General features: G+C 36.8%; 1 protein-coding gene across 3 annotated transcripts in view; it reads left to right on the top strand.

Moving 5' to 3' along the window:
• slc44a5b (solute carrier family 44 member 5b) overlaps positions 1-9,112 on the top strand; it is a 33,175-nt gene that overhangs the window by 199 nt on the left and 23,864 nt on the right. The window lies entirely within an intron of this gene.

Genomic DNA, 9,112 nt, shown 5'->3' with positions numbered 1-9,112 from the left:
GTGAGTCGGTTGGTCTTTGTTGGAATGCAGGCGGGTTTTTGACTGAGGAACTTTGTGACAAAAACGCGGTTCCGACGCCGCCTCCGTCCCGGGAGGTGTTCGGAGTCCCGGCCGCACGTGTGAACGGGTTGGATCAGAACCTGGTGCGTCAGGGACCTCCAAACTATCAGTTTCCAGCAAACAAAAGGGCTGATGCGCCTTTCAGGGGGAGAATGAATGTGCGTGAATTGCGTTAATCAGCTGATTTTGAGAACTTTCTTCTGACATCAGTCTTTTAACTCATTAAGGCCTCAGAGCAGCTCTGGAGAAAATATATTTCCTCCAAACTAGTCAACTTCCTTTTTATTTTATTCACAGAAAACACAAGGAAATAGTTTTACACCACATAAATATAGATTCCAAATATTTATGTTTAGATTGTTTCGTCACATTCTCCTGAGTCTAAATGTTAACAAACACCCATCTCTAAGGCTTTCCGTACAGTTTTGAGTGAAACTCAATTAATTTCTGAATAACTGAAGCTTTAAGATACTCTTTAGGACATTGGAAGTAATTAAAAGATTGTTGGATTAATTAAAATGATTCAAATCTGTCTTCATAAAATCAGAAGGCTTTCACAACTCTTTTCTAATAACTGATATAAATTCTGGACCAGGTGACGTTCTGAAAACATCCTCCCCGGCAGACCAAGAAGGCCGCCATCTGCCACGACTGTTTGGGGTCAGAAATGAACACAAAAATGCTGTCGTTTGTTTTAGACCATAGATGTTTGAGAAAAAAGGAAAAGCGTCGGTGGATCCGGACCGACACGGGTCAGACCTGCATGTGGCACGGCTCACCCCACCCCCCACACAAACCTGTTATGACAGGAGAGTTTTTTTTGCATCACTCGGATGCTCCTGGTTTATCATCTTAATAAAACCAGATATATGATCATCACATTACACTGAGTGGATCACAGTAATGTTTACTAAACGACAAAACAACATTAAACAGAATTAACTTTAAAGTCTCACTCCGATCATCTTTGGATCAATTTTCAAAGCGTTCCCAGTGGTCTTTTCATTCTGATTTTTAGCCAAAATCCCAAAATCTGTGTCGTTTTCTAGGATTGTTTCATCAGAGCGGCAGGAATTCATTTGAAATTCACCTCTGAATTGTGGGCAGGACTGTTGCCGCAGAGCAAGCCCACCAGCACTTCCCGTCACCCATCTTACCGGTGCAACAAAAACAGCTAGTTACATCAGAGCTATCCAGCCGTACAGTTTAAATCCAGATTCCAACTCAGACGAGGATAATAAAGACGTCCATCTATTTGTGGATGCATCGAAATGGGGCGAAGCAGAGAGATTTTGGCCCACACATTGATTTTCTGCGTCACTAATGTGATCTTTTTACAACGGCATGTTTTCATCTGCTCCTGATTCGCATCAATTAGAAATTAAAAGATACTCAGAAATGTTATTTGAATTCGAATTTTCTTTATAAATGACCTCCATCACCAGAAAAATGTCACAAGGACATGTTAAAAACCCCACTAACAGTTTCTTTTGCACAGTGATATGTACCCATTTCTGTTTAAAAAGCAACATAGGTCTACACATCGTCTAAAAGAGTTATTTTTCCCTGTTTATGTTGTTTGTTACATTTAAAACATGATTTCTGATATTGTCATTTTTTTGGTGACAGAATTATCTTGTGAAACAATGTTCGACCTAGTAGTTAAATAAATAACTTGATTTTTTTCATCATTTATTCAGTTCAAGTTCCAGCTAAGTTTCTTCTGCTTTTACGCTCTACACTAATGTAACCTGACATTAATACAGTATTAATACTCTGACTTTAGAAAATCATAATAAGTTGAATTTTCTCCCTGAAGCTAAATATTTTCTGGGGCTACATGATTCTTGGTGGTTGTTTGGAAGCTTTCAACCTTCATTTCTCACAACATTGAGTTAAAATAGTCTCAAATGACGTACTTTTCTTTTCATAAATGTACAGTACTACGCAGACGAAAAAAAGTCTCAAGTTGCTCACAGAGTTCGATAACAATACAAAAATACCGTATTTTCCAGACTATAAGCCGCCCTTTTTTTCATAGTTTGGCAAGGGGTGCGACTTATACTCCGCAGCGACTTATATTAGAACTAAATTGAAATAAATACATTGTTAACCCTCCTGTTATGTTCATTTGTGAGGAACAGAGATGACGTTCCTGGGTCAATTTGATGTATGAGGTATGTTAAGTGTTAAGAGTATGTTAAGTGACTCAGAGAATCAGCAAACTTTTTTTACAGTAAGATCTTGAAGGCTAACAACATAATATTCTATTTTCCAATGATTTCATAGATTCAGAAATGCAATAAAAATGACAACTGTTTCTACAAATACAGGATGAAAACAGAGTATTAGTTGGCCAATGATGCTTCATGAAAGGAATAAATAAATAAGTATGAGAAAAAATTACTGTGAAATTATGAGATAAACAGTCTGATATGATTGTGTCATATGAGGTTGTGAAAGTTATTAGTTCTTGGTCCCAGATTTTGTCAAATAAATTTCCCGTCAAAATGCGACTTATAGTCCAGTGCGACTTATCTGTGTTTTTTACTACTTTATAATGCATTTTTGGGCTGGTGCGACTTATACTCCGGAGTGAATTATAGTCCAGAAAATACGGTACTTTTTTGTACAACTTAACGAGGTTTAAAATATCAAATCCTGATCAGTAACTCACTGATAATCACTTACAGCTAAAGGAAAAAAGCGTGCCCCTTCTCTAACACGCACACACCATCCACCACACATCTTAACAAGTTTGTCTCTGAGACCTGATGACTCCAGCAATCTGCCTGTCAAGGCTGCAATCTGGCTCTGGAGCTCACTGGAGAGGGACATCCCAGCATGCTCTCTGCTGGGATGTTGTGGGATGTGAGGTCACCCTCTTCATGCTGTTGTCCATCAGTTTGATCACGTAAATGTTAAATCTTTTTGGTTGGCCTAAACAGAGAAGCTGATTAGTTCTGGATTCTCACTGCTCTGCTTTGTCAAACTGAAACGGGTTTTCCTCTCAGTCCTCACCAACCTGGATGTCTGGGCCGAGTTCCCCAAAGCAAAATCAGCCAATTGTCAGGTAGCTGTTGGAGCATGCCCAGTAGGGCTGAGGAGTTATCACAAAGCCTGTTGGAATCAAAATTTATTCCCAAATATTAAATAAATTTATAAATACTTTTAAATAATAATTTTTTGTTTTTTTCCTTTTCATTTTTCACAAAACAACAAAAACGAAAGATCTTACAGAAGCTTTATACATGAAAGGGAACAGAGAGAAGAAAACATATTTTTCTGCCTTTTTACTTAGGATTTATGTGTCTGTATCTAATCATCATAAAAATGGCTTTTTTGTATGCAGTTCACTGATAATTTATGTACATCAAACCATTGTTTCATTATTTTTTAATTCTGATTAGACCGTCGCTTCCATATGTTCTAGATTATTGCCTAAATATCAAATATATTGTCGTCAGCAAATAGTTCAAAGATCCATTTGAACCTTTTGGATGCACCAACGATGTCATTTATACACAGACTGGATAACTAGGGTCCTAGGACAGACCCCTGAGGTATTCCACAAATTATATTGCAAACATTTGATTTTTTGGTATTCATTTTTACATAATGTGTGCAAATAATTGTGCACATGATTAGATGTTAAATATTTTACTTCAAGTTTACTGTGTGTACTTTGCAGTTTAATGCTGTTTTTTTAAATATATTTTTTCTTTAGCTTTAGATGTCTTTATTTATTTTTAAATTTACAATCTAGTATTTTCTTTACATTAAGATGATCCTGATTTGACCTCATCCTTTGCTTCTGGTTTCAATATTAATCCCACCTTTAACAGGAAATGGTTTTCCATCATCTGTTTTCCTGAAACATTGAGGCTTCATTTGTTTATTTTTTGTGAGGAAGGAGAAAATGGAAACCAGCTTGTCAAATTAGGTTATCAAATGTGGGTTTTGTGGTAACCAGGACACCACCCGAGAAATGTGATCAGTAACTGAAGGAAAGAAACAATACCCTAAGCGAATGATTGGACTTTAGTCATATAACTGCTTTGAAGCAGCATTTACACCTAAATGAACTCCTCTGCCTTAAGCCTCTCTGTCCTTTATTATTCTGCAGAAGTGTTCAGTCACTGGAAACCATCTGGAGTCGTACCTTCACATTTGTTCTGTGAAGAACATAAAATATATAGATATGAGCTCCGTTCCTGACAGAAGTGTTGAGTCAGACTCAGCGTTAATTACCTTATTTCTTGCATGGTCAATTTTGTTAAGCAGAGCTCCTTTAAACCAAACCAGTCCAGACAATAATCTGAGCCCAAGCTTCAGGATCCGGGTTCTTCTGTCCAGGAAGGACTGCAGCAGAGGAGCAAAGCTTCACTTTCTCTGCTGTATGTGATGCTGCACATTCACAAGGTTTAACAAATTATTTTTAAATATATTTAATGAAATATATTTATAACAGAGTTTTCTATAAAAACGTCAATAGGAGAAGGAACTGCTGAAAAAGTGACTTGATGTGTTTTGGTGGCCATTCAGAATTTGGTGGCCACGATTCAATTTTTCTTTTCAATAATCACATTTTTATATTTATTCATAAGCTCTTTTTGTTTGGACATTGTTTTAAAAACCCAATCTGATGAAAATAGTGAATTTCTGATGACTTCCTGTTAGAAACTATGTCTTAGAAAATGACAGTTTTTGGATTTTGGTTAAAGACATCATCAGAATGAAAAGACCTCTGGGAACACTTTGAAAATAGAGGATGAGTGAGACTTCAGGTCTGAAGGTTGTGTCAAACAGCTGCTACTTTCATTTTGCTCATATTGCACAGGTGAAAATTGTTCATATGTGAATCTACGTGGAAAAATTGAGAAAAGTTGTGGTATTTAGATGAGATTTTCACAAACGTATCATGAAAGAGCCACATTAAAACCACGGAAGAAGTATGAATTAACTACGCAAAGAACACGTAAACCAACGTAAAACATGAACCATGCGTGATTATTGCGCTGTTTATATGCAATTCATTAGTGATTCATGCATCAAATAGGTTATTTGAACGTGATATGTGTGCCGAATACGCGATACAAAAGTTATACATCTGTGGTACATGCATGAAAAGTCCGTTAGACATATGTGGAACAGTCGAGGAAAGCCTCAAATTTGTGAACACATCTCACAAAACTCCCAAACGCATCTCACGCACAATTGTTTTAAGATTTATGTAATAATTCCGGATAAACTACATAAAATACGCATAAACTTTGTAATTCTCAAACAACCAAAAAAGTCAGAAGACATTTTTGGTCCAGAACCAAAACTGAGACACTTCTGTACAATTTAGTTTGCAAAAATTATAGATATTTGCAGAATTCCCAACTGAAGTGCAGATTTTGGACGTAAATCCGTCACTAGATTTGCCTTTGATCTTCTCAAATTAAAAACGGATTCGGGTTTAGTGGTGTGTCCTGTGTATAAGAGCTGAATGGAGCTCAGGTCAGCAGGTCACTGCTGTCCAGGAAAGAAGAGTCAAAAATCTGATCCAGGTAGGTTAACAGAGAATTTACGTTTTTTTTATTTTCTTTTTTCCCATCAGATCTCTTCCAATAAAGACGTTTGTCGACCAATTTCTTTGTAAACAATATTTTCAACAAAGTGTATATGTAGTTCTGTGTTTATTGATAATTCCCTTTTTTAATTCGATAAGTTAAGTTTTTATGACTTTCTTTCTCAAACTCATCCTCATTTTTAACAGCTCTAGTTTTTAGGCATCTTCAGTTTTTATATTTACATTTTTGCCCCTCCCCCGCAAATAACTAATAAATGAAAGTGCACCAATGAGGGTTCAGTTTTTGAAATAAGTCCCTTTTATTAACTGTTTGTGGATGATGATGTAGGGGGGAAAAAAGACAATTGTCCTTTTAGTTTTTCTCATGGAAGCGGCAGGGGTAAAAATGTTTTTAACAGACCTATTTGGTGAAATTGGGACCAACATTTGCCAAATGCATTTTGGAAAACAGTAATAATAGCATAGAATAAAAACCAAACACGTGCCGTTTTTACACACAATGGGTAAAGTCACCCTGTTTTCCTGTTGTGTGAATCCATCTTACGGATCGATTGCTTGGATTCCACTGTGTTTGTGTGAGACGACTCTACAGTCGTGCAAAAACGGATAGTTTTTGCAGACTTGTGGGGAAACTCATGAAACTTACGTTCCCAGTGGTCTTGCATTATGTAAGAATGATTAGATACACAAAGTTCCGTCCTCCAGCAGTTGCTTTCCTCCATCAGAGGGCGGAGCGAAGCGAGCGCTTTAATCAAATATGAATGAAAATACTTGATTCAACAGTCAGACTTCAGGCCGACCACTATAAATGTTTTCCATCTCATTTTTTGTTGTGTATCTTTTGGTTGAGCAGTTTTCTGGTGGAGGCCAATTCTGGAGTTTTTTTTTTTCTGTCTTACACTGAAGACACTTCTGAAATCTTTGATCTTCCATCCAGCGAGTCTTCAGCCACTTTTGTAACATGAGATGAAGAGCAAAATGGTAAAAAAATATACAGTCTGGAGCCAAAAAGATCTTTAGATTGCATCTATAGACGGTTGTTGTGCCTGTCAGAGCGGGACACTGTGACGTTACCCAGAACTGCATCAATAGAGGAGATTGGTGGTCAGTGAAGCTGAAGCGACCCGAGCTGTCCCAGCGTTGGATGCCTGCTAGGCTTTTTCCAGATGGTTCTGACTGCAGACCCCCATCCTAAAATCCACCCATGCACCCGCCTCCCATCCTGCAGTCGCGCTGCCGCAGTGCAGTCTGAACGGCTGCAGACCAAGGCCCGGTTTATTCATTTGAGTTGCTCGAGTCACTTTGGTCACAAGAACATCGGACGGGAATCGCCCCAATCACTCCGAAATGTGACACAAGCTGATGACATCATGAGTAAATGGAATTATACGACCATAGGTCAATCTCGCCATTTGACCTTTACTTATTTTGCGTGATTACAACACATAATGGCGGTGCAGACTTGATCCAGAAAATAGTTATTTCCTTGTCCAAGGATTTTGAAGGCAAAGCCACTATTACCGCATTTCAATGTACTGTATCTGGCTTAATTTATTTAATATTTTTTCTTATTTGTATCCACTGTTTTATTGAATTTATTTGGTATATTTATATGAAAATGTAATGATTTTAGTCTATGATTTTGTCTACTATTGGGGTTCTGGCTGTGGGTGGACGGGTGTAAATAAATAAATACACACAATTAAAACTAAGTAAAAAAAAAAAAAAGACATTTACTTTTAATGCAGCTATAACTTCAGATATGGATCAGGTGAAAAATTATTTCAAATATAACTTTAAAAAATAAAACTTATGGTTACTTGGTATGTTGAGACTTAAAAATATAATAATTTGGATGCATCACCCACCTGGACTCGTCTGCACCATTGATAAACCACAAACAAAACTTGCGGTATATAGTTGTAAGCACGTTCAGAAAAACTTTCCACATGAAAAAAAGAAGCTTTAATACTTGCAAAAACCAAATTGCCAAACAACGGTTTTAGACTAAATCAAAAAACCTGTGTCGATTTCTATGACATATTTTCTGCAGAGCGGCAGGAAGTCATTACCTCCGAGTTATCATTGGAGCAACCCCGACCCCCCCTTCCCATCATTGCAACAAGATGCAACGGAAGGACCAAAACACCAACGTTTTAATAGGTAGAATAAGGAACAAACGAGCAATAAAGCTTTATTTTAAGAATTTCAACACATCTTCTTACAAAAATTTTATAAATAACGTAATAGTTATGGATTAGAGATAGCCACTGTGTTTATATACTGAAATGGTATTTTTTCCATCTCATTCTATTCACTTGTATCATGGGATATGTGTTATTTTATGCTGCAAGAGTCTTGGGTTATGAAGACAAGACGCTCCTGAGTGTGATAAGGTTCAAAACAGAGCAATGAGATACTTACTGGGTGTTCACAGTTTCACCACTAAAGCTGCCATAGAGGGGGACATGGGATGGGAACCTTGTGTGATCAAACAAAGAGCAGAAGTTCTCAGATTATGAAACCGGCTGGTGACTTTACCTTAAGAGAGACTTACACGTAAGGTTTTTGATTGGGATAGAGCTCATATCTATCCCTGGTGTAACAACGTGTTGAAGATTTTGTCCTCTGTAAATTTACAGTCATTATTTTTTAATTGTTTAAAAATGTAAGATGGTTAATGTTAAAGAAACTTGAGTTTATTATTATTATGAAAAATACTGGAAAATGAAACTGTTTCAAAAACCAAAATTACTAACTTATTTGCAAATTAAGGACAATTTCTCTACTGAGCCATTTGTTAGGTACAATTTAAAGAGGACAAAGATCCTCATGTGCTCAACTCGGAGCAGGAGTGCTCCCCCTACAGGTGGAAGTAGGGCTCTTAAAGCTGTTCCAGAGGAGGAAAGACTCTGTGAGCTGCAAGTGGTGGAGGATGAATTTCATTTTTTGTTTTATTGTCCTTTGTATGAAAAACACAGACTTTGTTTACATGAGGTAATTGAAAAGAAATGTCCTGATTTGTTTTGGTTAACTGAAGTTAAATTTTTATGTTGGCATTTTGTAAATGAATTTTTTTATTTGGCAACTGTTTTGGCAAAGGCATGGACAATAAGAATGGACACTTTGTATTCTGTGAGACTCTGATTGGGTGGATTATTGTATATTGTTATTTTAGGTATGTGATGGCCATTTTCTGTATTCTGTCTTCCAGTATCATATAAGCCCATGCAGGCCGGGCACATGCGTGCATAACACCCAAATAAAATCAAACTCAAACTCATTTCAATCATTCCATTCTGGGTAATCAGTGTTGCTGGAACTTTTAGGTGTAGAAATTTACTAAATAAATGAAGACAAAATCAAAAAATGCATCTTCACATATGCATGCACATCAGATTTTTTTTTTTTTTTTTTTTTTTTTTTTACAAATTGAATAAATTTAAACAAACCAAAAAATGTATCTTACCTTTT

Source organism: Oryzias latipes, chromosome 4 (assembly GCF_053564925.1).
Source record: "Oryzias latipes strain Hd-rR chromosome 4, Olatipes_Hd-rR_3.1".
Taxonomy (NCBI): Eukaryota; Metazoa; Chordata; class Actinopteri; order Beloniformes; family Adrianichthyidae; genus Oryzias; species Oryzias latipes.
Note: the sequence above shows the minus strand (reverse complement) of the source record. Positions and strands in the feature narration are given on the sequence as shown.